The sequence below is a fragment of the Cottoperca gobio genome, chromosome 2 (assembly GCF_900634415.1).
Source record: "Cottoperca gobio chromosome 2, fCotGob3.1, whole genome shotgun sequence".
NCBI classification, from domain to species: domain Eukaryota; kingdom Metazoa; phylum Chordata; class Actinopteri; order Perciformes; family Bovichtidae; genus Cottoperca; species Cottoperca gobio.
The window spans coordinates 9,040,359-9,065,573 of NC_041356.1; the positions used below are offsets into that span (position 1 = coordinate 9,040,359).

Consider the following 25,215-nt stretch of genomic DNA (forward strand, 5'->3'; position numbering starts at 1 on the left):
CGAAGTTTTGTCATCTCGTGTCGACATATGGAGAGCAGTTCAAGCCTTTTTTTGCCTTGTGCAGGGGCTGAATCCTTTCACTGTATGTTTGTGGGAAGATGCAAGAGCGTCCATCTGGCGGTGTCAAGACTACACCTGGAAGTTATAAAGCACTCGGGCTGCGGAACAATTCCTGCTTTGCATGCAAACAGTCTGCAGCTGTATACAAACGACTGTTCTTTGGGCGAAGTTAGGAACACCCGTGCAAACATCTACCCGTAAACTGCTCAAACTAAGATAGACATTTAACATTGTCATACAGATGTTACCGTTCTAAAGGTTGCATTGTATTAGGATGATTGACTTTTAATTAGAATCTTAAATATCAGAGGTGGCGTTTGGATTTGTCCCTTGGAGCGCGGCCACTTTGAGTCGTGTTGTTGCTCCCGGCTGGAAAACACAATCCTTTATCACTGAAGATGGAAAAGCTTCCTTAGCTTCCTTTTGTAATGAGCTTGTGCTTGCTGCTTTTTCTTATCTATAGGAACATATTCAACGTTATTTCCCATCAAAGCACCTTATCTATAATTGTGAGAAATACTACAGTATGCATGGCTCCAGTTGTGTTGCAGTAAGAGCAGCTGCCCCGCACGACGGCCTCATGTTTTTTTAATTCAAGACTCACGTTTCCTTTTGTGTGATGTTACAAGATCAGATGCTCGGGCAACAAAAACAGTTGTTATAATATGATATTGTTAGTCTTTGTGTGCTTGTGAGAGAGGAGGAAAAGGTGTGACATTTCCTCGAACCGGCTGGCACATGCGTCCCGTCGCTGTCACGCACGTTCTTGCTTTTTGTCGTTAATCTGTGTTTGGAACAATCGTCCAAGGACTTAACAGATCCAAAGCCTCAGCCCGAAAGCCGCGTGTAAAATCAATATCGGAATATTTGCAAAAGGCCGTACCCCCCCCCCCCTTATTGATCCACCTATTTGAAACACTTCCCAAAGCCAATGTGAGGAGAGGGAAATGGACTTGAATGTTTCTTGTGAAAACAATGTCTTGGAAGTGAAAATCTTTGATGTCCTGATTCCCAGCATGCCCTCTGCACCGGTGATTAAGAGAGTCTGCGTTTCAAGGCGTTTTCTCAAGCAGCACACTGATCAAATGTTTCTCACTTGTTGTCTGAAGGTGAAAAGGATCCTGCAGGGCAATCGAGGAAAACGTTCTGTGTGTGTGTGTTTTTTCCCCGTGGGCGTTCGCTGGTAAAAGCTGAGGTATTAGCGCGTGTCAATCAACGCTAAGCTGTGTGATGCACAAGATCTTTATCCTTCAAACAAGAAACAATGTGACCTAAGCGGTGACTCAGAAACGGGGTCGTAGGCAATGTGTTCTGTTCTGTGTTCATGTCCTTGCTCTGCAAAGGAAGCCGTATGTGCACATCACATGAAACTCTCCCGTAGGCGCACATCATTTAGATTGTTGAGTTTAGACGGTGAGACATGGTGTCTGGGTCAGCGGGAGAAGTGTGAGATTCCAGGAGGCCGTGTGTTCAAATGACGTTACACATTTCAGACTCATTATTATGTGCTCTCACCACTGAACTCTGTGCCCCCCCTGCGAGTCATGTGACAACCGCTGTGCGGGGTGTAGAAATAATGATGATCACTCGGCTCAGGGAGTGGACTGTGGGGAGCAGCGTGGTTGACTGTATTGTCTTTTGTCCACATGTCTTACATGGCATGAGGAATTATAAATAGCAGGTATTTAAATGGTGTTAATACAGTATACTAATACCCTGGCATTAAAACTATTTGCACAAACTTACATGTTTTTCCCCTACAAGTAAAGGTTAGCAGTGTATTCATCTACACGAATGGATACGCTTGACTGAAAGGGTTTTCAATGCGACTGCATGACGAGGAAAAATTAGGGAAATCGATGCACTTACGCTGCTGCAGGTACAAATTAATAATGTGTTTGTGATTTACAAAAGTCTGAGGAAACATAGACTTTTAAACCAACCAGCCATGTGTACAATCCTGGAAGAACGCTTTAGCTTTTGCCGTCATTTTCTATCGGTTATGATACCGTCGTGCTTGTCAATCAAATTGCCCGACGTCTAGGAACAGAGTATTGCCACGAAGCAGACGAGCTGTGAACAGTTCAGTCGGATCGTCTAAAGCACTTTGTGTGGAGGTAAAACTGAACGTACATGCGGAACGCTTTTTATTTAGATAAATGTTGCGATGGACAAATGTCAGGAGAAAATGATTATTGAAAATGACAGGTTATTATTATGGCGGCGGCGATGAGCTGTCTCTTCCTCACTATCTGATGTTTCTCCAGACACACGTTTTGCTGGGTGACAGGATTCAAGGATTGAAAGGTTTTATTGTTGTCGTAGTCGATGGCGAGGAAAATCTCAAGTCCCAGGCTCCTCCAACAACAACAACATACAGTATTCTAAAGACATACAAAGAAATAAAGTTCTACAATGGTGCAATACAAATAGGAATGAGTAGAATGACAGACACCATACCAAATACTTTAAGGGAAAATCGTGCATTTTCGTGGAACTAAAAAACGATTAAAGCGACCCTTACATGTGCTTTTTGAAAACTGATTTACTTTCCAATTTTTCCAGCACAGGACAAGCAGATTTCTTGGGTTGGATGACGCGGTGTGTTATAATCACTGCGGGTGACAATGTAGTTTTTGCGTCATGCTGCCGGCGTTGTTCTCTTTCTGTTTCGATCTCTTCATGCTAACTGTGTTGTATCCTCGGATCCTTTTCAGATTGGACAAAATGATTTATGCACATGGAGTTTAGTTATGTTTTACATGGACCCATAATTCACTGTGGCATTTTATAGTCGGAGGGCGCTGGTGGCATCTTTAAATGGGTCTCCCTCATCACTCCACGCACACCTCTGTGCTCATTTATGTCATCATGCACTTTGAAAGTTTATTAATAGCAACACTTAGTTCCCTCGCATGTATTATTAAAAATAATTTTGTATTGCTTTCCTGATTGATTGCACCGCTGCTCAAAAGCAATCTCCCTCATTTTGGGGAGAGTACCATTACTTTCTCCTCCAAATTGCATTTGTTTCAAACTAAGACGCTCTGCTGGCTGGATTCAGGCGACATTGGCAGAAGACCTTTGCAGTCGCTGCCAATCCTTCCCTTTTCTCCAAGCCTGTAGTGTCATTTTGTCATCACCAAGAGTGCCTTGTTGTTAGCACTTAGTCTAAGCACATTGTACCTGCTTATCGTATTACCCAGGTGTCAGCTGGAGAGTGTGTAGGTAATTGAAGGGAGTAACCTGCCAGTTGAGGTGTTCCTCATTCATTTAGTTAATTGCATTGTTCTCATTGGATGCAGGGAGTCGCCACGAAGACGAGAACATAACAGCCCTGTAATCAGAACTCAATGCAGCACGTGCAGCTCTGATAAAAGACAAGTGTGATTACGAATTAGACAAGTTGTCATATTACGGGATTAATTAGAGAAAACAATTACACTAAAACTGTCATTCTGTCAGGTCGTACTTGGCTTTCATGCAGAAATATTCCTTTCTTTCTTTTCTTCGTTTTAATGTGTTTTCTTCATCGCCGAATGTCTCATCCGACAAAAGACGATTGTGCAAAGGCAAAATGACTGATATCAAATCCAACTCAAAGGGATCAGATGGGGATTAACTCGCTGCAGGAGTTTGGATTTCAAGCTTTGCCGTAGTCCATGATGAGCATCAGAGCGCATTGTTTTCTACGGACGGGGTAAAGATGCTAAACGTCATGACAGCTCTACCTTGGGCATTGTGCTGCGCTCAGATTTTAGGTCTTGACCTTTTCACTGTGAAACCAACGAGATAATGAAAGGATGGAAAACATTCCCTTCACCGTTCCTAAATATAGGTTTTCTCTTCTTCTTCTTCTTCTTTAATACTAATAATAAGCTTTATTTGTATAGCACCTTCCATACAAGAATTGCAGCCCAAAGTGAGTGAGTGAGTGTCCTCTTTGTGTTCAACCAAAATAATACCAATTAACTTTAGGCTCCTTCTGTCCTTCAAATTGCACGGCAATTTTGAGACTTTCCACTCAAGAAAAAATGGCTCAAGAAAAATGTTATGAGTGTTTGTAATAGTTTTTGGAAGGCACAGTCACATCAGAAAACACTTACATGTGTCGTTCTGGGAGGCAATTACAAATGGCAGATGTTGTTTGGAGGACTTTTCTTACAATTTGCACACTTTGTTAGCTTAACTTGTGTAGAAAGCTTTATCATTGTGCCTCTGTTGGAGCCATCCACGATGCATCAGACGCAGTATTATATGAGTATATAGAAGCATTGATTTCTCTACAGACTCACAGTTACTGAAGAAAGGGTCGTGTGCAGACAAACCAGAAAATCAATGTAATATATGGTAGAGAAATGAACTGTGTGTGTGTGTGTGTGTGTGTGTGTGTAAGTTAAACAGATATTGTGCGAACGTTTCCCTGTAATTCTTTGGAGAGCGTGTGTGGAAGGTTTCCCAAGAATTGTACTCGAGAAGCATCTGTGAAGTCTCTGATTCAGCAGCAGAGGATTGTTCAAACCACGCAGCGATCAAAGATTGCAGGAGGTTTTTTTGAGCAGCACATTTTATTTTGTTTATGCTTCCTAAATAGATTCCTTCTTTGTCACCACTCTAGCATTTTTAGCTGTTGGTTGAACTATATGACGGGGCTCCTTTTGGCCTCCACGGGTCACAAGTCAAAGTATTCCCATTGATCAAAATGTCAGCTTCTAGTCAGTTCATGTATGGGAGTACAAATGGCAGACTCTATGGGACTACAAATGACAGGCTACAGAGGAGAGAAGTCAACCAGGGGTCAGCGGGTCAGCGGAGGAAACAGCAAATGAGATGACAGAGATGCGCTCGCAACAAGAGGACACGGGGGGGGGGGGGGAAGGAGAGAAAGGGAGGGTTAATGAGGAGGGTGTAGCAGAGGTGCGAAGGGCACACAGAGAAAACACGATGCTTCCCTGCGTCACCGTGTGATGGAAGGCGCCCGCCGACTAATAAATCAGAGGCGGTGAAAAGGCAGGATGCTGAGAAGGGTATTCGGAGCGACGCTACGCCGCGCTCTGGGTTGCCGAGAGAGGAGAGACGTGTCAGGAATGTAGGAGCAGATGCTCGCACACGGAGGAAGAGAGAGACCAGCCTGGACTAATTTAGCTCGCCTGATGAAAAATGGACAGGAAAGTGCTTACTTGGCTCGCCCTTCCCTCCACTCCAACGCTGCTCCTCCTCATTTCCTCCACCCGCTCGCCCCAACCCTTTGCCCCCCCCCCTTTTATACCCTCCATGCCCTTCCCACTCCCTCTGTCTCTCCTTGGTTCCCACACTTTGATCTCTGTTGTCTCCCCGCCTCCCTCGCACAAATACAGACATCCCTGCACTGTCTACAGCCAGACACCATTTCCCACGCGTTAACTGCTACTTGTAAAAACAGATATGTGCGCATGAGTATTTCAGACCAGGAATACACGTTTTTTGGGGGGTTTTCGATTAACAACAGTGAAATCTTATACATTTTTGTGGAAACTTTTACCGAATGCAGATTGTTTCCAAGCAAACCTACGTGTCTGCATGTGTGATGGACGTATTAGTCGTTTGTTCATTAGAATAGCTCCAGCCCTGTGGGCCCTGATTTCCCCTCAATTATTTTTAGATATTTTTCCGTCCTACTCCTCTCCTCTCCAGCCGTTCACCTCTTCTCAGTGGACAGGCTCCCTGTCGAAGTGTGAATCTAATTAGTGCCGCATCACTCTGATCGTCTCTTCCTCTCTGTGATCTCTCATCACTCGGACATCATCGCTGTCTGCTCCAACTGTTCGCTCGGGTATCCCGGTGGCCGTGACGCCACCTTTCATGCCAATCACAGAGTTGTGTGTTCCTTCCACGCAGAGCCCTTGCTAATCCCCTTTAGAACAACCCTCCAATATAACACGTATACGTAATTATAATGTAGTTTTTAAAGTAATGGAAGGACTCTTTTGTATTACTGCTTTCTTCCTTGTCTTGTAGCATCTGTAAGTTCCACTTCCAGGTGATAATTTATCAGCCACACTGGTGTCGCCTGTTAACAGTGTCCGGGGATTGATGTTAGCCTTGAACCCTCTGTGCCTAACCTCGACTCGTCACCAAAAATAATCATCAAAAGCAAACTTTCTCAGGGATTTGGTTTGAACCTCGACATTCACGATCCACATGAGGATACATGTTACCATGGAGAACACATTGTACAACCTCTGCCTTGTTTACAGCACCACAGTACTTTATCTAATATTACTATGTCCTTGTTTCTGAGAAATACTATTACGACACCCTGTGTGCGCACATGTATTATAAAACATTGGACACACATGAACTGACCTTTTCCTAACATAACGTGTCAACGTTTTTAAAATGAGGCACACCGAGACATACGCTGAGAAATATTCACTTCCATAAAAGAACTAGAAAAAGCAAACTGCAATGATAACATTCTGCACAGATCGTTGCCAGACATTCCCATGATGCACTGCTTTATTTGCACGGTTTCAACCACAAGGTATCGGCCAGGCGAGCAAATAACAGCCCCACACTCAGGCCACCCAGGGGCCTTCATTTTTTCTTTGTACCTGCCACAATAGACCACCATCCTGATGGTGTTGATTGCTCAGTGTGTGTGTGTGTGTGTGTGTGTGTGTGTGTGTGTGTGCTGCATGGGAAGTGCAGTGCACACAGTGGGCAGCTTGCAATGATTTCACAGTGAGGCATTACTTTTGTGCCTGTGATGTATCAAACAGGAATTCATTCTCTTTGTTTCACACGTACTCAGATGCCCACACACACACACACACACACACACATACACACACTCGCCGAGGAGCTCACGCAGTGCGTGTCCTGATCGTCCATCTCAACTTGACACCCCAGAACAGTGATGTTTTCCTTTGGTGCCGATGGCACGGGGTATATTTCCCTGACTGATAGCGTTCACTCTCCTCGCCGTACTACTCCTCCTCCTCCTCCTCCTCTCACTTCATCAACCTCTCTCTCTCTTCTTAATATGTCTCTGTCAAGCTTGATCTCTCTCTCTCTCTTGTGTCATGCTTTTCTTTTAGCACTCATTGGACCTTTAATCATAAGCTATGAAATAGAAATGTAGATGCAGGGAAACAATGTGTGGAATCACTGTTGCCAAATGTCAAGCCGTGGTGTCTACAGCTATACATTCAGCAGAAGAAGAGGAGGCAATTTCTCCATCCACGGTACCATCAATAGTCGTGTTTTGAATAACTGAGAACGCTCGCTTCTTCTTGACTCTCTCGCTGTCACTTTGCTTACACTGCTGCTTTTGCACTCTTCACCGCTACATATAAATCACAGCTGCAGTGAATTTTCCTTGTCCTGAAATTACATTTTTGTGTTTCTACCAGAAGACGAAACAGATGTGGAGCTAACTCTGAGAGACAGTGCCGCAGCCGAGCATTTGTATCAGTATAGAGCACGCACATAAACTGTCACCCTGTGAGAGAGACTGCAGCTGAGAGCAACAAGTTTACACCAGAGTATTTTGGGAAGTTTAGTACAAACACATATAAAAAATATTTTTTGTCACATTTTCTGGTCGAAGGTAACTAAATGAAGCACCATTGACAGAAAGTGTGCAAACAGCTCATGTCAGAGCTTGTAGAGCATAAAAGGTTAGTGTTTTAATTCACCTCATACAACCACGGTGAAATATTGTTGCGGTGTTTTTGTTGTGTAAAGGTTAAGGGTTAACGAATAAATCCTCTCAAATGTCATCATTTTGTGACACGACAGCCTGAATGCAGTGTCGCCCTGAAAGTAGCCATAACAAATGAATTGCAACATCAGGACAACTGTGGGAAATACTCCAAAAATGCACTTAATTTCCTTGAGGGATATCTAATAGAGTAAGAGTGGATTTAGTTCCCTTGAACAAGAGATCCTGTTTATACAGCTCTTTAAAGTACATTTCCAGGATAATTGGGTGGAACTCTGTAGCCATCTCTTGAGTGGTGACGGTGTCTGCTGAGCTAATCTTTATCCCACTGGTTCCCCACCAAGGCCACAGGGTATAATCCTTTTGCTGAGAGAGGCTTTCTCACAGGAAGTTGTGGAAGCGGCGTTCTTTATTTATCCAAACTAACAACAGCCGGCACTAAACAACCAACACACTGTAAAATATAACTTCATTCATTCGAGTCCTATACACACACCTGCCATTCATACTCACCGGAGAAGGAAGTCTGTCTCAATCCGCCGCTAAAAATAGTCCCGAACAAAAGCTACTCCTGTTTGAGTAATGTTTGACACAAATTACAGCGTCCGTCTGTTTAAGGAAATGTACGTTAGGGGCCGTAAGCTTCCACGCATCCAAATAATCCCAAAGTATGTTATACAAATGAGTCACGGTTGTCCATCGCTCACTGTCTGCTAACTTAGTTCTCGACGTACACACTGTTATCTCTTCTTCCTGCGCCGTGTTGTTGGGTATGCTTGTTTTCGTTACCTTCCTGCCTTCAGAATAAAAGTGTCCCCACCTATCTCTGTTTAGTTTCCCCCCTTTTTCCTTTTCAGTGTGACAAATAGGCTCATACATTGGGCTCGAGGCTCCCTGCCACAGGCGGGGAAGGTAAGTCAGAAATGATTAAGAAACAGACAAATACACATTTGGCTTTGTAGTGGACTTATTACCAATAAGACAAATAAAGAATAATGTCAGCCTCATCCTTTGATATGAATATGATAGCAAGATAAGTCGGCGGACATGGCATTTATTATATTTCCACAGAGTACACAGTAATATGCTTCTACCAGTGGGTCACCAACCTAACAGCCACCAGTCTGCCAGCTTGAAATGGCCACGTTCTTCAGATGGCTTGATATTTATTTTTAGTATTGAGCTTATAATGTTTTCCCTGTCTCGGGTCATGGACCTGACCTCACGACAAACCCAGCACCGCCACCAGACCATGAGGAGGATGTCTGCAGATTATTTGAGTTTTATAGAGACCCGGCCCTCCTCCTTCTGTGTTCTGTGCCTCTCTCCACCACTACGACTGGAAGCAGAGACGTAGCATTGTCCCAAGAGCGTGAATGAATGAATAAACGTAGTGGGAGAGGGAATTACGTACAGGTACATGGGCCAACTTGTACAATGAATACTGCAAAGAGAGTGCGTTTTCACGCCAATGGGATACCCTTACAACCCTGAATCTTCTCCGTTGTTTACTCTGTTTCCAAATGTACAGACGGAAGCATTCTCCTGCACTCAGCCTCTTGACAAGGACCCATTAAAATGTGTTGGAGTTGTGTATCGACATAGCAGGCAGCTTCTCTCTTGAGTATTTAATAATGTGTATTCATTACTGTGCACTCCATTTTCCATTACAGAGAGGAATGAAGCAAAGTGTCCTCCTTTTGAAACAAGTGAATAAACATGTAAATAATGTCCAGGAAGACCAAGAGATGTAGAAGTTCTTTCTTTGGGTCGCTTTGTTATATTATTGCTTCATTAAACGGAGTAATAGCTACACAGAAAGTGTGTATTTGTATTGTGTGAGTGAATACAATCGAAACCAGAGAGAAGATGATGCTGACCTTTAATACCAATGTAATGTGGTGGCTGTGTGTGTGTGTGTGTGTGTGTGTGTGTGTGTGTGTTTGTTTCCTAATGCAAAACATTTCAAAGGCAAACCCATCTGTGAATATCTGAGAAATGGTTTTACCGAGTTATGCAGCCCATCATTACAAGATTTTAGCCACAGCATGCGTTAGCTTTGCAGTTCCACACATTGTTATTTTCATGCAAACATTATGTCGTATGTAAAACATAGCCTTTAAAACAATACGTTTCTTCCTCGCTCTCTTATAGGATGAGGCAGAAGTGAGCCGACGTACACATTACAATATATTATATGACCCCTGCAGGCCTGCAGGCCACAGAGTTTAGAATGTCACTTCGTTGTATGTTCATGTGAAAGTGCTCCAGTCTGATGCATTTTGCTGCTAAATGTTAAAATATCAGTGTCATAACGTTTTCTGGACTGCGTCATTTCCCAAAGTAATGACATCATCCAGAAGAGGATTAAATCACAAATTAGAGTAAAGAAAAGGTGTAATTCCTGTCACTTCGGTAGAACTGCACTGGTCTTCACTGTTGCTGCCATGCTTCTCTTAGCAGACTACACACACACCACAGGGAGGAGTGGTTGGCATCAGGCTGTGTGTACACATGCCGTCTGTGTGGAGTGAAAGGCAGCAGAGCTGCTCGAGGATCTGAAGGTGATGCATGCATGGCTGAGAAGTGAAGAAGGGGGCTTTGGGATAATGTCTCAGAGTCGGGCAATATTTGACTGTTGCAGAAGTAATCCTCGTCTTCTATTCCCCCTGCCTGAAGGTGATAATGTCTTTGCACTGCTGCCAAGCTGCACATGCGACCGGGATGAGACGCTGGCGCTGTGTCACGTCAAAAACGCTTCGCCAGAAGAGATGCCATTGTGCGGCAGTAAGCTGCGTTTGTTTCAGAGTAGAGAGGCGCTCATTGTCTAAATGCTGTCTTTCTCCATCCGCTAAACAAATCAAGCTGTGGATAAGTTCTGAGTTTACAGTATGTGCGCTAAAGGTCAAACTGCAATTTACAGGATCACATCCAACCCCTACACCATTGAGTAGAAACAGAAGCGCTTGAATGAAACTTTCTTCATTTAATAACACGTGTGATTGATGGGAGTCAGCGCATTGATCGTGGAAGTCAAATATTGATTTTTTTTTTTTCTTTTCTTCCCTTTCTAAAAATGTTCCCTAGTCTTCATTTTTGAAAGTGTATTTAATTGCTGTCATATGTTTGAAATATTGATACCCGCACAAATTCTTTTGGAGAGGTTGAATTACGACTTTGCTAAACAAAATGAACAAAAAACCTCAGAAGACTGCTAACGACTGCCAATGAGTGACAGCCTCTGGCAGCGCAGACTCCATCTTCTGGGATGCAGCACTTTTGATTAAAAGGGAAATAACTTCCATTATTGTTCGGAGAAAAAGTTCGTCCCCAAACGCCAATATCAAAAGCCCTCGTGTTTCTGAAGTGTGTAAAATGTAGATCTCAATATTTAAAATGGATTGTGGAAATACTACATGATTAAATGTTTTCAAACGACAGTAAAAATATGTTATGCTAGTGTCAAATATTATGTCCAATGAACAGTGGCTATAACCTTTGACCCCAAAGGCACTGACCTCCAACATGTGTCCAGTGTCACGACATTATGTTATTGTAGAGAATAATGAATTGTATGCATCTGTGAATTCTTACAACTCTAGCATGGCAGGACATACTAGAAAGGACAGGGATATGAAATTAATATTTTTGATGTGTCACTATTTGATGTGGTGTGTTGCATCTTAAGTAGCTGCTTTGCAGACTCATGCTGCTCTTTATGTCGCACTCGGCCTCATGAGAACTATCTGCTCGTGTTGGCTCTGCACGTTGTTGAAGGCGCCCTGTGGAGCAATGTGCTGATGAGCGGGTTGTGTCTGCACTAGCATGCACAGCGGCATGCGGGTAAAGGCTTCTCCGCGCTGCACATTTACAAACCTGCACAATGGTTATTCAGAGATGTTTGCATCGCCAATGTTTTTTACTATACGTGTACAAATGATCACCTTTTTTCTTGTACTTGGCAAATGGCAGGGAAGACATGGAATCTGAACATGTATGCTAACATTATAGGTTTTCCAAGGAACGCATTTAATATGCTTGTTAGCCCTCAAGGTTAAAGACAATGTGTTCTGCTGAGTAATCACAAGTAAGTGTGTTTTCAATAAAGTCCACAGGGTACCTTTACCTCCCATTAACCCGCACTGCAGTGTGTGTCAGGTGACGTGTCCGGCAGCCAGCAGTGCTTTAAAGCTTAAACGCTGAGTGATCCTCCCAAACCTCAAGATGGGGGGGATTGGGGGTTTCCCAGGGGGATCACTAGTGTCACTGCGCCACTGACTACTGATTGTCTGTGTGTGTGTGTGTGTGTGAAGCATTGTTAGAGGGGACTCTGATTCTATCAACCTTTCTGTTTCTTTTTAGTTGACCCCGCTGCTACCATGCATAGCTGTAATAGGAGCCAAGGGTATCACACACACACACACACACACACACACACAGCCCAGATTCTCAAGGAGTCCTGTCATCAATAATGATCCTAATGCTTGTGGGTGTTGGAGATGGTAAAGGGGGCCTTGAATCATGATTTATCACACTCATGGGTGCGCGTGCTCCGTGGCGTGCACGTGCATAGTCCGATCGACATTCACACACACGTCCAGGCTCCTGCTGCTGCTCCTGATGATCATTAGCGAGGACTGGCTCGTCTAATGACGGCTATCCCTGCGCTCTTTCTCCCCCACTGTACGCTCTTTCATTACCCAACATGAATACCTCACTTGTTATCCCCCCCCCTCTCTCTCTCTCCCCTCCTCTCTCTCTTCCTTTTATACTGATGCACACATATGCAGCGCGCGCACACACGCGGACGCTGCTCCTCTGCACATATCCCATCGTCTCCGACTTGACTGCTTGTCTCTGCCGGTGGCCCCAATCCATGTGTTATTGATGGAATCCTTCCAGACGCAAACACACACACGCGCGCACGCACACACTGCCCACTCAACCACCCAATCGCACACAGCGAGACCCACGGTGACTAATACTAGCTGATCCTCAGTGACCAATAAAAAGAGCCTGGAGACTGACAGGTTGCTCGGCAGCTCTGATTTATTGAGTAGGGTCTGTAGTCTCTCCCCTTCTCCCCTCGCCTTAATTACTTTTCCTTTCTCTCTCTCCAGGATGTTTCTCTCTTGTTTCTGATTGTCACCTTACTCTGCTTTCCCCCCCCCCAACTTTCTTTCTTCTCCATCTCTGTGAAGAGGGGAAGAAAAGAGGCTGCGGTCCTTTACAACCCCCTGATGTCTGAGTGGGATGGTTGCTATTAATAAAATTAGCAGAGACATAGAGGAGTAGAAGGAGGGAGAGGCGATATGAGAGGAATGGAGGGACACAGTAGGTTGGGAAATAAAGTGAGAGACGGATCCTAGATGGATGATAACAAAGTAATCTCGGGGGAATTGTGAGGGCCGAGGTAATGGATGCCGCAGATCCCAGAGATGGCGAGACAGGAAGAGGATTAAGTACTGAAAAACAAAATATTACTTCTGCAGCGATTTGTGTGTGTGTGTGTGCATCAAAGTGAGGCTGCGCACTGATGAGAAAGCTCTGTAACAAATAGTTAAAAAGTCCCTCGAGTATTTCTCAGTGTGCACCCACGTGGTGCTGTATATCACTGTGGCAGTTTATTTTTTTTATATCTACTTGTGTACCTTGTTTGCATGGTTGAGCACCACAATATATCTCTGCCAAGGCAGGGAATAGCTCAATTGGCGAGGGCAGAGGTTTACTTTTTACCAGGTGGCAGCCAGCGTAAGGGTGAGAGGTTAAATAGCTCTTACCACAGTAAAACCTTCTCACTGTATTTCACAATATAACCAGGGTCAAGTGTGAGCCGCCATCACTGATTCACAAGTTTGAAAGGCTTTCTCGCTGCAAGCTACTAAACAAATGTTGCTGATATGGTTATGACAATGTGTTGCTCATGCTGAACAAAAAACAGTGTCGTGTGTGTATATATATAAAAGAAATTGCAACTGCTCTTGTATCATATTTTGTTGTTTGGGTTTTTTCTGATGTCTTTGAACATGTCACCCTTGAAACCGTGCCTGTCAGAACAGTCAGATTGTCGCAGGAGATAAAGTTGGAATTGACAAGCAATCCTACATTCTGGCTCTTTACATAAAGGCACGCTCTCAAAGCAACAGCTCTGTAAGATGCGTGTACTTACTGAGGCTAGAGAAATTACTCAAATACATTATCATTTCAATCTCTTTCATGATTGTGCAAACAAAATGTAGAACAGAAGAATCTGTGTTAAAAGTACAATTTATAAGGTACATTTGGCAGAAAGCAACTTCCCTACATCCCCTCATTTAAATCCCATTAGCTGGTCTGAAGGAATTGCCCGATGGTGCTGAGCAACTCTTTGATATATGTTAGAACAGAGAGATGTTAAGATGAGTCCAATGTTCTCAATGCATGTTTTGAGTTGCACTTTGAAGCCGCATGTCACCACACACAATAGATGATCAGATAGACGCCCCGTGTCCTCAGTGAACATGCGAGAACACTTTGAAGCTGAATTTCTTTTGAAAGACAAAACTTCATTCCCAATGCGCCATGTCACTTTTTCAGTTTTTCACCCGTTTAAAAAAAAAAAAAAAAAGTTTCACAATGGAGTGGCTCTTAAGTCTATAACGACATCTAGTCTCTTTCAAGTCTATTGCAATTCTTGGGAGTCTATTACACAGTAAGATGGACGTTTTATTTTCAGGGTCACACATCAGATTCTACTTAGACTTCTAAAAGATACAATAGTGCAAAGAATGTGTGTGTTGTGTGCTTTTAACAAACTAGTTTTTTGAAGGATTAGTTATCAAATAAAGCAACATCATTATCAATTTCCAATATATGGAATTTAGCTTCAGTAACAATACAGTTATTAAAAGTTCTTGTCCTCCCCCACCTGTTTCCAATCCCTCTAATTAGATCTGCTATCCCTCGCCTGTCCACTAGCCAGGCACCATCCAGTTTTCCCGCCTCTTTTAATCACCTGACCCACCTGCACAGCTGCTGCTCATTCACAATTAGTCCTCCACCAGTACAGGCCCGCTGGCACACGCTCTTATTTTGACAATCTGTCTATGCTCTCCGCAGAATTTTGAAGCATTTTAATTCTGGCTTTTCTTTACTACTACTATTATTACCTAAACTACTTTTCTTGTCTTGAAGTTTGTTTTTATTTTATAATATTTTTCATAGTAATATTTTTTTACAAGTTCCTTATATTTCTATTTAAATGTATCTTACTTTACACCAAAGCAAATTCCTTGTAAGTAAAATCATATAAATACTGCAGCTGCTGATTTGATATCTAAATGTTTAAGGGCATAACAAAGTCAGAAGCTGGAAAAGAAAAGCTCAATTATGTTTGGAATTATTTCAGGGAGGCAATTGGCAACATGTAATTTGCAGTACATTTCAAGCCCACAATCATCGTCCATGCTCACTTATTATATGCTTCCTGAAAGCTGCAATAAAGCTGATATCTTTGGTTCAGGCACATGAAGTCACTCTGTATAATCAACCTGATTATCCTGAGATAAAGCTACATACCCATTTGCTGAAGAGAGTAGTTTATCTAATTGCCCTACGCAATTTGTACATCAGTTTTTTTTGCTAACTGGAGTGGCAGGTCATGACTTTGGGTCAGTGAGCGTTCATGGCTCTAATATGCAGTTTTGCTTCCCCACTAATGCTTAGTTCAAACGTATGTTCGCTCCAAACCACTGGGGTATCATCGCATGTATGATGCCTCAACATCACAAGCTTCACTTTAACCAGCATAGAATGTGTTTGCTTTAAGTACGTACGGTACAGACGGTACTTAAGTAAGTACCGTCTGGCTTAAACTTCGCTGTTTCTGTTATGTACACAAAAAGATCAAATGATACTGGCCTGTTGCATTAAAAAACAACAACCTGCAGGCTTGACTGAGCTGTGCTTTTAGAGTGCGCCGGTTTTGGCTGCAGTTTGATTTATTTTGAAGGGTATCACGTTAACGTTTTGTGGCTTTTGCTAGCCCGACGTGGCGTTTTACTTGCCCTGGGAAAGCATGCAATCCTTATTGTTTGAGCGGGATTTGGTTATGACATGACACTGCAAACAGCTTAGCACTAACCGTATTACAAATCTGGTTTGTGAGTAGGAATCACATAAAGAATGTAAACGGCGGAGCTCATGTTCAATCACAGTCTGATGGCTGGGCTTCATCAGGCTAAGTAGTAGGCTACAGATTATTTGTTTTCCAGCTATGATGAGGCGCTCTCTGAAAAACCACACCTATGTAATTTCCCTGAAAGTACACTGAATGTAAATGTGATTATCAACATGTTAAACTTCTCTGTATTATAGATAAGCCACTACTTCTTTAGAATTGGTTCTGGTTGCCTGCGACCTGTGGGAACACATGAATAATGGAGCTTTAACGTAGGCAGTTGCCTTAAACGGAATAATGTATAGTACTTCTTTCATTTCCTCCCTCCACAGGGTTGTTGTCCAACGAGGATGCTCCAGCTGTGTCTGGATGCAGTCGTATGGCAGATTTGCGCCCCCCCATGCAGAGCTGCTCTCATCACAATAGATTGACATTGAACTGGACATAAGAGTTAAGCATACCAGCAGAGTGTCTGGTATGGTTGTATGGCAGACCCTTTCTTTCGTCCATATTTTACGTCTATGTCGACAGAAATGGATTGAATTGGTGAGTTATTCGCCCATTAAGGTGTAAAGTGTTCGTATTTTCACTAAAACAGTAGTTAAGTAAGTCAATTCAGTCCCTAGCAAACCATGTCCATAAAAATAATGACGGGTTTTATGCAAATGTGGCGCAGTGACTAATTAGATATATCTTGTCATTTTGTGAGTCATGTCAAGTACTGTCTGCACACAACTCCCACAACATTAAAGCAAGAAATATTGCTGTGATGTCAGTTTGTCACCTCATTATTTAAGATCAGTCTCCCATTCACTCTGGTCCAGCCTCTCTCATCACTTCCCACTTCATCTCAGTCATACTGCATGCGTTAATGTATTCCATTTACTGTACATTTAGGAAAAAAAAGTCAAAATACTGTTTGGGTATAAACAAAAATGGAATCATATCTTTCTATAATGACGTGTAACAAATACAATTGATTGATTGATTGCAAACAAACAAACCTTTGTTGCCCAACTCTTAATATTCGCATGAAAACAAAAGACACGATGAACACATTGTCACAACTTTGTTTACTTTCCCAAACCTACTGGGCATCAATTAGTCCCGTCTCAAGCTGTGAGGCCGTGACCCTTGCGTCTGTCTGCCTGCCCTGCACTGAGGCGAGCCCAGACCTGCAATATGTTGGCACCAAGACAATCTGTGTGTTTGTGTGTGAGCGTCAGAGCCTCACACGAAGCTTTAATATGAGTGCAGGAGCATCAAACCAGTGTTTTGTCTCTCTCTTGGCATTACCTTTTGTTTTAAGCCTCGACACCAGATTTCTTCCAGTGTATTAATGTGTATTGTCACATGCGTGAGGCTCTATATACGCGTGTATATGGTGTTTGTGTAATGATATGGCACAGCTTGGATTTCAGCTGTCTTCGGCGGCTATTAGGGATAAAAGAGGCGATGCAGTGCTCGTTTCGACAATGCCAACTCTGTCAGAAGGCTTTCATCCAAAATAGAACTGCCTTTTATTCCCTGTAATTAGAAGAGGTTGGATTTGCTGAATACACACTAGTGTTGATTTGACAATAATGAAAACAGTGAGGGGTAGATCAAAAAGCATAGAGAAGGTCCTTGACTCGAAACAAAACCCCTTTGATGTTCCCAGATATGTGAAATCAATTACACTAGTAGTGAATAAAGTGTAAGTGTGTAACTCCTTTTGATTTTTTTAAATGTCAAAAGCGGCCACCATTGTCGTGTAGCGAAATTAAAATGATAAAAATAAGATGAAAGGTAATATGCCCCCTCTGCTTCGTGAAGCTGACCTACTTTTGTGCTCGCGGTTCTTGCGCTGCTGAAACCCAGCAATCTTAATCTCTGGGATTAAAAACTCAATTGAATAATTATGTGGCTGACCATGCAGGTTAAACCGCACATTAGTTTTCCAAATTAGCACCATATTGTCTTGATTCTTCCTGCGATCTCTGCAGAACTCTGTCATTTTCTCCGGGACTCTTGCTTTCTGATCAGTTTAATGTATAAAAATAGAACCATCTTTGCTTTTGAAATCCCTGTTATGACTTACACGAAATGCAAAACAGTTTCCATTACAGCTTTAAGCATCTCCACTGTCATGGGCTCTGGAACAAAGGCAAGGGGACACACATGATTGGGAACAATAGCGGGAGAGAATAGGGAGATGATGCAAAGAGATACAAACTGAAGACTACTGAGACCGCTGTGGTCCGGTGCCAAGCTGAGGGGTTTAAATTGAGACTGAAATCCTCATTCAGTGAGAAGTCATTTCACAGACATCACTGCCAGCACCTGTGGCAGTGATGTCTGTGAGGGGGAGAGAGGGAGAAAAACACTAAGCATAAATCTGTTCGAGATCTGACCTGAATTTACAGCGTGCTCGCTGGTAAACATCCGCTCTGCAGCTCCGTGCAGCCTTGATACTGTGTTTAAAGCCTCAATTGGATGCGCTCTGTTGTCTCACTGATGCATCATGATCGACTTTGTTTGTGCGTTGATTTATTGGCTCGAGGGTCGTCCTATGAATTTTTACAGATGTTTATTTAGCTCTGAATTATCGTATATTTTCTAATTGCATATCCAGGTTAGCATCAGTCGTGCACTTGCTGCTTCAAATACATCGAGGCTTTACTTTAGGACTCTAAGTGGTGTTTCAAAGCCTACATGCCAGACTCGGTTAACATACACATGCATTTATGCAACATAATCCCATTGGAGCCAGACGTGATTGTGTCACTTTTGAGAAGATATATTTGGAGCTGGTTGACCTCCAGGAAACCTTGGAACACAGGAATGCTTGTTGCTTGGCCCAAGTGAAGCGCGAGTGTGAGGACCTTTTTACATAAGTGTTTGCTGCTTAACCCTTAACCATACTGTCCCTTTACTTCCATTTACCGAATCAATCTATCCCCAGCTTTACTCTCAGTTCCAAGACGGTCAGAGATGAGTTCATCAGAGGCTGAATATACAGGTGTGGAGGTCGAGATTGGTGGATGGGCCGGGTGGAAACCTGAGTTTATATCTATCGCAGACGTGCAATTAGTGGTCACGTTTGTTAACCGTAGCATGATATTATCCCAGACTAGTTTAAAGGTCTGTTAATTTGCCATAACCATGACCTTTCTTCCCCAACCTTACTTCTTAGTTGCCATCTGCAGAATAAACAACATTCTGTCTGTGGATACGGTTCAGTCCCAACACACACACACCTTTCTTCTATCTCTCTTGTGTCATGCAACCGTCATTAAAGTTCCAACACAGACATAAGTTCTACGAGTTCTGACGAGTCTTTCAAGCATATTTTCATTGTACTGACGCAAAAGATCAGATCAGGCATGAAACTTTGCTGGTTAAGAGAGAGTGAGTGAGAATGCGCGACAGTGTAAAATATACATTATATTTCTGTCAATGAGATATTTTCAACATTTCATCTTTCTCTTCTGAAGCTTTGACTGGACCTTTGTTGTTGTTCACACTGAGGACTAAGCTTTGAAAGCATTATAACCTACAGGGATGTTTCTGCAGAGAAATACACAACAGCTTTAATATTTAATGCATTGTTTATGCACTAATGCATTTCCACTTGTCTGTTGAGCTATGTCATATATGACACGTACTGTACGGTGCCCGACAGGATGTGAAGCAAACAAAACATGCATTATAGATGAGCGATCTCCTTGACGGGTGTCCCATTATTTATAAATCCCATGCCCATGCTGTGTATTTGATATTTAAAACAGTCGTATGATTAACCACTCAGTGAGTCTATTTCGAAAGCTTGTAAGCAGTCAATGTATTTGCTTAAGTAAGTAATTTGATTACATAACGTTCTGTTCCGAGCTACACTGTGAAGAGCACATTTAAAATTCATACTGTGTCGACAGTACATGGCTAAAGAAGGTGGGGAATTAAAAATGCATAATTTGTCTCAAGCTGTTTCTTTCCTCGTCTCGAAAATTAGGCTTGATGATCATTGCCCAATAATTTAATGTTTACACACCTCCATGGGATGAGCACTATGTTCAAAGATGTGGTGCCGGCCAATAACCGCTCTACCCTTCACACGAGCACTCTGGAAATACCCAGCAGCAAGATGATACATCTCCTACATGGCCCACCCAGCCATCTTTGATCTTCCAACCCCCTACAGTTCCATTTCACCCTAAAGCTGTACAGTCTACCATGACTAAGACAAACCGCACCATTTTAACCTTAAGAGAAGGAGCCATGCGTAAAGATCAGTCTGCGCCAACCTTCAAACCTTAATTTCATTTTGTGTAGTGAAAATGTGCACACATCACGTATACTTCCCCACACATGGTTTATACAAGTATAATAATAAGACTTTTGTATCAGAGCCAGAGATGTCGTTTTACAAATTCCACGCATTCCTCTCCACAACGTTACCCACAATGCAACTCAATCGTCAGAGATTTGGCTATTTCATGCTAGGAGAATTCCTGATCAAACGCCTGAATAACTAATTGCATTCCCACCAGTCTCAGCTGTACTTCATGTTTAGTGCTAATTAGCTAGCATTAGCATGCTAGCACGCACAACAAAGATCGTTAAAGCCATTAAACTAGGCATTTAATATATGTGTGTAATTAAATATGGAAGCATAATGTAGGACAGTTGCATATATACTTTAAAGCCCCTGATTCTTAAGACTTACTACCTGTTTTTTAATGTTTAATGTCATACTTTAGTTTTATTTAGCCCCTACCTGTGGGACTACAGTCTCACTCTTAGCATCACACAAATGTGTATGTCCTGCCGACTTGTGAAACTGAGGATGTATGTGCTCCAGATTGCCATCAGCCGAGTATGACAAGCAGCGAAACTGAGAAAATGGTGAAGCAGCACGACGTGTTGTCTGTGTTGAATCTTGGAAGAGAAAATCCTTTTTTTGCTCCGTGCCCACGTAAACAACAGCTGTAGCCTTTTAATAAAGTAGCGGGTGGCCTTGGTTTTCTCTGAACTGAGGGTTGTCAGAGGTTTGTGTTAGATCGTGTGTGTACGTGTGTGTGTGCGTCTGTCTGTAAGCACTCAGCCATGGCTGCCGACTGATTGATGGCTGAGCAAGTCCAGGATGCTCTATGGCTGCTACAGATTGGCACAGCGGAAACCTGGCAATAGAAGTTCTCCAACACACACACACACACACACACACACACACACGTGCAGAATATACTTAAACATAATTCATTTATTTTTTTCCCCCCAACACCAAACCCCGGGCAGAACATCCCAGAATGGGGGGTTGTCGCCCACATGCCCTCCACATCTTGTCACTGCTCGAACCTGCCAAGTGTCATTTTTAAGTGCCAGGATGTAGCTGTGAACATATGGGGACGGGGTTAGGATTACAGGTTGTTTCTAGGGCGGAAATACTGTTGCTGCACACACATTTAGACATGTTATACATTAGAAAATGACTCAAATGGAATATGTTTATGGACTATGTACAATATACAGTACATATGCATATTCTGCAACAATATAAATAAGCCATCTTGAACAACAATCTATCAGGATCTATAGGATGCTCTCCCGTGTCCCCTCCTGAATTACAGGTTATAATATACCATTCTGCTCACCTGTGTATTATCCTATTATACAACCAATTTGCGGCTTGTGAGCTGATCTCAAATATGTCATCACAAAATCATCAACCCGAGAAGGGCGGAAAATACATTTCTGTAATAAACCACAGGCTGTTGAACAGGTTTAATACTTTGCCCGTTGCCTGCGGATAAACACGTCATTATTGTTGTTAATCTAATATATTATTAACATAGTTTAAATAACGAAGCAAAAATCAAGCAGAGGTGCTGTTTCCTGGACATGTTTTCAAGCTGTGAACCAATCAAATCGCTGCCTCGGGCTCTCTCGTATTCAACATTTTCTGTCAGATTCCTCCACAGCTGCGTGAGCTTGAGACAGAGATGTGACTACACAAGATTACTCTCCAAATGCTGCTTCATGAGTGGGTGATTCAGTTGCATCATGATCTCCGCAGCAGCACATTATTGAAACATAACGGCTGAGCGGGCTGTGGAATAAGCAGGACAGAAGATACCTGCAAAAGACACCAATTCCAACAGTGATATGAATAAAATCCCGATTTAAGATGGACTTATTTCCTAATGCATGTTGTCTATTGATATGTTTTAGCTTGGTAAACATGCACAGACGCATGTGATTTGGTTGTGTAAGCTAGCTAAAGAGCCTAATAATTCAGCAAACCAACCAATGTCTTTTTAATTCACTCATATGATTCAAAACACAGCAAGCTGTTCACCGCCTCTAGCCAAAAACGGAAACCCACACATCATCAAGTTCAACTCCAGTTCAGCTGATCTTGAATGCCACAAAAAAAAAAAGTCCCGCAAACCCACTCGGCAAAGAGCAATAACAGCTCAGCGTGGTGTGTGTGTGTGTACCCCGTGCAAGATTTAAAGGCAAAGAGGAGATTTCACAGTTTGATTTTTACTTCGGCCCTGAGGAGGCGAGAAACTCTCGGAGTGTCTCTGTGAGTTGTCCGGTCATCCGAGTGAGTGACCCCTTTGTCAGCACGCCCTCGCTGAGCCATTTTGGGAACCCGTGCCCTCGGTGATGTCTCTGACCTTTTTGACGTTGTGCATGCAGGGTCAGCTGTGCATGTAGACATTTGAGTTTTTAAATCATGTGCAGATGGCTGCAGTAGCCTTAAGGTTTAAAATGCTTGTGAGGACAATCTGGGAGAAAGTATATGGACGAATACTCACCCTTAACTACAGTGAAGGTCTTTGGCTGGCACCTATACGGCCTCTAATCTGTCAACTGCAGCAGCTCAGTGTCCGGCAGAAGGCGGCGGCAGATTTATTCAACATCATGAATGTAACGCCACGGTAAGGGAAGAACAAAGGAAGTGTCGATGCTCAGCAAAGCACTTACCTCGATATATAAAGGCAAGAAAAACACAGAGTAGATAGCGCGCGGGGCTAGAGATCAGCCTGATTAAACATCAGCAGATGTTCTCTTGGCTTTATCAGACTTTGCTCACTCTGTCGCCTCGCCTCCTTCCTGTCCTTTTCTTCTATTTCATCCATTTTAATTCCTGTTATCTCATTTGAACTAATCTGCCTCATATTACAGATAGCGCACCTTTTGATAGGTATCCTATTGATTCCTCAGAGAACAATGGAGGGTCTTCTCCTTTCGACAGCTTCTCATTAGTAGTCCACAGGAGCACGTCCCCGCACACTGCTGAATAATAACACACGCATGGTCATGCCTCTGCTGAATAATAGAGCTGAGTGTTATATGATTATGGGCTGTCCCTCTTTGACCTTCACATTTGCAATTTATTGACTGCATTCAGTCTGAGCTGGCTCTTTTTGAAAAAAAACTAACTATTCACCTGCTCTCCATTGGGAGTGTTTGCAAACTTGTTAAGTAAGCAGCAATTTGCAAAAAGCTTCAAGATGTCCTCGGCCCTCGCTCAAAGCTTAGCACTTTTACCACGGATGCCTACAAGCTAAGCATTTATAAAGTTTTCAGGTTGAATTTGTGATACTTTTGAGGTCATTTTACACTTCCCAAGGACTTGTTCTCGCCAGGATCTCTTTTTTTTTGGCTTTCCGGGGAAGCTGTTTGAGCTGACATCTTCTGAATTCTAGCCTTGGGGAGACCTCGCCTTGTCTCTGTGGTCCTCACGTCAAAACAGGAGCTTCGACTCAAAAGGAATTATCAAACGGATGCATGTCTTACAGAATAACGATGCATGCTGTCCAGATGCATAAAGCATCACAAGTTAAAGAATAAATCTCAAGAGGCCAGATTCTGTGAAAGTCTTGAAGCTACGGATGTATCGTTTCTAATTTCAGCATAGTGCATTAGAACTTTGAGTCTTAAGAGTGTCAGCATAATTCATAAAGATTTCCACACTGAAGGGTTCAAAAGATAAGAAAACTTACTACCACAGCCCGATGATGGGAATAGTAGGAGAGTGTCGAATGGCTGTGGATTGTCATTTAATATGAGGACTGACGACTTTATCAAAGCCCCCTCTACTATCAATGACACATCTTTGAAGTATGTCATTTTGGGTCTTGAAAATAAATCCTTAACTAGAGAGCATCTTGTGAAAGGGGATCACACCAGCCGCAGTGCCACATTCAGGCCGTGGGCTAAAGTTGAGACTATTCCCCACGCTCTACCCCCCTACTGCTGCCGCCTTTGCTCCGACCAACCCCGTCTTCAAACTCTCCCTTTATTTTGATCTCTCCTACACACCTGTAAAGTTTCCTGTCTGCAAGATAAACCCCTCGAGATGTACCATATCAGTTTCGAAGGGGGTCGCAAGCAAAGCCTCTCAAAAACGATGGAGACCAAAACGGTGCAATGTAACACAACGATGAAAACTAATAGCAAACAAAGAAAGTGAGAGAGAACAACAAAGAAAGCACAACCTTAGACGAGGCACGGTCAAGAATAGAGAGAGGAACAGTGATGGCATTACCCAAAACATTGGCAATGTGTTGAAAGAACAATTTTGCAACGCCCCCCTGCAGTACTTGAAGACCTACGCTGTTGAAGACCTATGCTCTAGACCCGTAAAGAAGATCTGATCAAAGCGTAGTAGTGGATAATTTGCCGTATAAGGAACAAAATAGTTAAGTTAACACGTTGCACGGTTGTGACCCATTCTGTCACTGACTATAACACATGGCAAAGTACTAAAGAACTGCCTCTGTGGTCGTTCCTGCTACACTAGGTGTACACAGGAGCCTTAATCACAAACGCACAAGGGGAAAAAGAAACTAGCGATAGGTCAGACATCTTTTGTCTTCGTCTGTTCTCTGCTCATTGAATCTAGGCTGTTTTTATGCTGCTATTTTGAAAGAATACCGTTACATATATTTATATGTTCTGTTGAATTTAGACGATTCTTTGCACAGCTGAGGAGAGATCTGTTGTGGAAGGCCCAGGAGACACTGCAGCGCATCTACCAAGGTAAGAAAAATATGTTGTATTTTAAGATGCATGCTATATTACTTTGAGCTGTATTGTGTGGCCTATTTGCATAGCACAACAGTTCACCTGGGAGACGCTCCTGGTTCAAGTGCAATGCATCTTGTCAGTTTTGCAATTCGGGTACAATAGCCCCGAGTGAAGTTACCTCACATTAGGCAATGGGACATCTGTTTAAAAGCGCTGCGAGCATGGATCTGTGTTTCAGTCTGAGATGTACTTAGTGCTGTAATGGCAGAGCAGT

The 25,215-nt window shown here is 42.9% G+C and overlaps 2 protein-coding genes across 10 annotated transcripts in view; one reads left to right on the forward strand and one right to left on the reverse strand.

The window, feature by feature from the left end:
• The window catches only part of slitrk5 (SLIT and NTRK like family member 5), a 427,390-nt gene that overhangs the window by 384,649 nt on the left and 17,526 nt on the right, over window positions 1-25,215 (reverse strand). The gene's annotated exons all lie outside the window — the stretch shown is intronic.
• spry2 (sprouty RTK signaling antagonist 2) overlaps window positions 1-25,215 on the forward strand; it is a 350,030-nt gene that overhangs the window by 163,149 nt on the left and 161,666 nt on the right. For 6 of the 9 annotated variants that reach the window (XR_003833277.1, XR_003833276.1, XR_003833275.1 and 3 more), the window contains one exon: window positions 24,883-24,953. The exons of the other annotated variants lie outside the window; for them this stretch is intronic. The gene's annotated coding sequence lies outside the window, so the exon portion shown is untranslated. The remainder of the gene's footprint in view (window positions 1-24,882; window positions 24,954-25,215) is intronic. 9 annotated transcript variants of the gene reach the window in all.